Source organism: Lucilia cuprina, chromosome 6 (genome assembly GCF_022045245.1).
Source record: "Lucilia cuprina isolate Lc7/37 chromosome 6, ASM2204524v1, whole genome shotgun sequence".
Classification (NCBI taxonomy): domain Eukaryota; kingdom Metazoa; phylum Arthropoda; class Insecta; order Diptera; family Calliphoridae; genus Lucilia; species Lucilia cuprina.
Genome location: NC_060954.1, coordinates 57,421,862 through 57,425,199, shown reverse-complemented (window position 1 = coordinate 57,425,199; position 3,338 = coordinate 57,421,862). Strand labels below are relative to the sequence as shown.

Genomic DNA, 3,338 nt, shown 5'->3' with positions numbered 1-3,338 from the left:
TAGACTAGACTATAGACTAGACTATAGACTAGACTATAGACTAGACTATAGACTAGATTATAGACTAGACTATAGACTAGACTATAGACTACACTATAGACTAGACTAGACTATAAACTAGACTAAGTTTAGACATTAGACTTTTTATCAATTGACATAAACATGAACTATCTTTATAGTCAGCTGTAAATATTTTAAATATTTCATCAGTTATCTTGTCATCACTGTTTTTGAGTTAAGTTTTTTGTATCAATCAAATATTTGTTTATTAAATAAATTATACATTGAAATTTTGGGATTTTTTTTTGTTTAACAAACAAATACATTTTAACGATGACACATTCTTTAAGGCGTACAAAGGAATTACAAATTGCAACATTTTATTTACACAATTAATGATCTTACGGTTTTTATTTAACAAATTAGCAAAAATTTAAGCACAAAAAATCCCACATTTATCTTTAAAATAATAAAAAAAAAAAACACAAAGTTGTGTAATATATCTGTACAAACATACGTATATACATATTTCTAAAACAATAATAAGCAACACCTTTTAATTTCTGTTTAATTTCAGTGTAAAGTTGTGAGTGAGTGAATTTGATTACAAAATGTCACGCATATACAGAAGACACTAAAATTATATGGATGCGCTTGATTTATTTGAATAAATGCTTGACTTAAAGTTTGATGAATGAATGATTTTTAGCAAAAAAGAAACAAAAAGGCTAAAAACAAAATGATTGTAAATTATGGTTTATGTTAAACACAAACATTATTTTATTTTGGTTAGCTTCATCATCAGCAACAACAATTGGCTACACACAATCTCAAGCATCTTTATGTATTTTTTGTGGCCCACAGTGCTTAATATTTTGGCGTTAAGAGTGAATTTAATATTGCTATTTTTGGCAAAAGGGTAAGTAAATTGTGTATATTATATTTTTTTATTAACACGCCTTTAAAAATTTAAGTAGGTTTCTTATTTTCAAACATTATTTGGTAATTTCTTGAATATTTAAAAGGGGCTTTAACAAGATTTGACCTATTGACATGATGATAATGCTTTTCGAAATTTGTTTCGCAATATAAAATTTATACCCTATAAACAGTAATTTTAATTTATCGAAATACACAGTATTAAAAATTCGATTTTGTTTTAATTATAGTGTTATTAAATTAGAACTAAACTAGAACTGAACTAGAACTGAACTGGAACTGAACTAGAACTGAACTAGAACTGAACTAGAACTGAACTAGAACTGAACTAGAACTGAACTAGAACTGAACTAGAACTGAACTAGAACTGAACTAGAACTGAATTAGAACTGAACTAGAACTGAACTAGAACTGAACTAGAACTGAACTAGAACTGAACTAGAACTGAACTAGAACTGAACTAGAAATGAACTGATCTTTTGCTAAAATCTAAACCACACAGATGACCTTATTCCAAAAAATCTAATACTTGTTGTTTAATAATAAAAAATTAGTACAACTATCTCAGTGTAAACATACCAGACCTCAACCTTTAATTAATGTTTTTCAAATCATTAGAAATTCCTCTAACAGCCTATAAGCAAGACCTTAAACCAATCAAGAGTAATTGATCTTTTTCTTGTTGTTTAAAATATCTTAGATTTATGAGATCTTCATTTCTTTTATATAATTGATAAACATAATTTGAAAACATATCAGTTTCTCATTACCAAAAGCTCATGTATAATCAATAGTAATTAAAATACCTTTGTTATCAAACAACATCTTTGTAAATGATCTTGCTCAGATCATGGTGCTTTATTATACACATAACAATGAATTGCGGTTAAGACTGCTGGGTAATAAAGGTGTAAATTGAACAGTTTTTTAATGTTTCTTTTTTTTCAAATATACATAAATATATAGAAATTAAAAAAAAAAAAAACATTAAGATATCATAAACAAATTAGTTACAGCATTAACGCAAATATCGATGTCTCTAACTAAGTGTATGTTAATGGGTTAATTACTTTTGGCTTAAATATTGAGAAAAATTTTGAAATGGAAAAATACTTTTAGAAAACAACGAAAACAGTTATGGGAAGGTATTGAACATTAAAACTCTTTTTATATTGTAGTTAAAGATTTTTTTATTAGCTCTCTAGCATGGTGTGAAATTTCCTCAATTACAAAATATTTTAAACTATTAGCTTTTTTACTGAAGCCATTTTATTAAAATTTAATGTAAAATAAATGTAATATTTAATGACGGAAATGAAAACGCAGGAAAAATATGTGTTAAGTGAAAGAAAAACATTATATTAGCGTTTGGAACTTTAATTATTATTTGTTCAGTTCTAGTTTGGTTCTAGTTCAGTTCTAGTTTAGTTCTAGTTCAGTTCTAGTTCAGTTCTAGTTCAGTTCTAGTTCAGTTCTAGTTCAGTTCTAGTTCAGTTCTAGTTCAGTTCTAGTTCAGTTCTAGTTCAGTTCTAGTTCAGTTCTAGTTCAGTTCTAGTTCAGTTCTAGTTCAGTTCTAGTTCATTTCTAGTTCAGTTCTAGTTCAGTTCTAGTTCAGTTCTAGTTCAGTTCTAGTTCAGTTCTAGTTCAGTTCTAGTTCAGTTCTAGTTCAGTTCTAGTTCAGTTCTAGTTCAGTTCTAGTTCAGTTCTTGTTCAGTTCTAGTTCAGTTCTAGTTCAGTTCTAGTTCAGTTCTAGTTCAGTTCTAGTTCAGTTCTAGTTCAGTTCTAGTTCAGTTCTAGTTCAGTTCTAGTTCAGTTCTAGTCCAGTTCTAGTTCAGTTCCAGTTCAGTTCTAGTTCAGTTCTAGTTCGGTTCTAGTTCAGTTCTAGTTCAATTCTAGTTCAGTTCTACTTCACTCCGAGTGCAGTTCTACTTCACTTCTAGTTCAGTTCCAGTTTAGTTCTGGAATTTCACTAAAATTGATTTTCGTTGAAATTTTATTAAAAAATCACTCATACGAGATTTTCTTAAAAATTGCACTTTTTACCATAAGGTTCATTATTTCGACGAAATACTATTAGTAATAAATGTAAACTGGTAGAAATTTATTTTAAATATTTTAAACGTTTATATAAATGTCATGACTTTTTAACTTAAATTAATAAAATTCCAAATTGAGAAGAAAAAACTGTAATTTGTTTACTAAAAAACTTGCAAATGAATTACACAATATTGCTCATATCTGAACTATTAATAAATAAAAAGGGATTTATATATCTTTGCATTTACTGAAATGTTTATTTATTTATTTATTTATTTATTCAAAAACAATGGCCGTAAGCCGATAGGGCCTAATTGGCTAGTCTACAATTAAATATACTTATAATACAAAAATATTATTGG

The 3,338-nt window shown here is 27.3% G+C and overlaps 1 protein-coding gene and 1 long non-coding RNA gene across 2 annotated transcripts in view; one reads left to right on the top strand and one right to left on the bottom strand.

Moving 5' to 3' along the window:
• The window catches only part of LOC124420580, a 64,604-nt gene extending 63,747 nt beyond the window's left edge, over positions 1-857 (top strand). The window contains exon 3 of the long non-coding RNA XR_006941280.1: positions 578-857. This is a non-coding gene — a long non-coding RNA (uncharacterized LOC124420580). The remainder of the gene's footprint in view (positions 1-577) is intronic.
• LOC111682506 (homeobox protein cut) overlaps positions 1-3,338 on the bottom strand; it is an 81,103-nt gene that overhangs the window by 59,859 nt on the left and 17,906 nt on the right. The gene's annotated exons all lie outside the window — the stretch shown is intronic.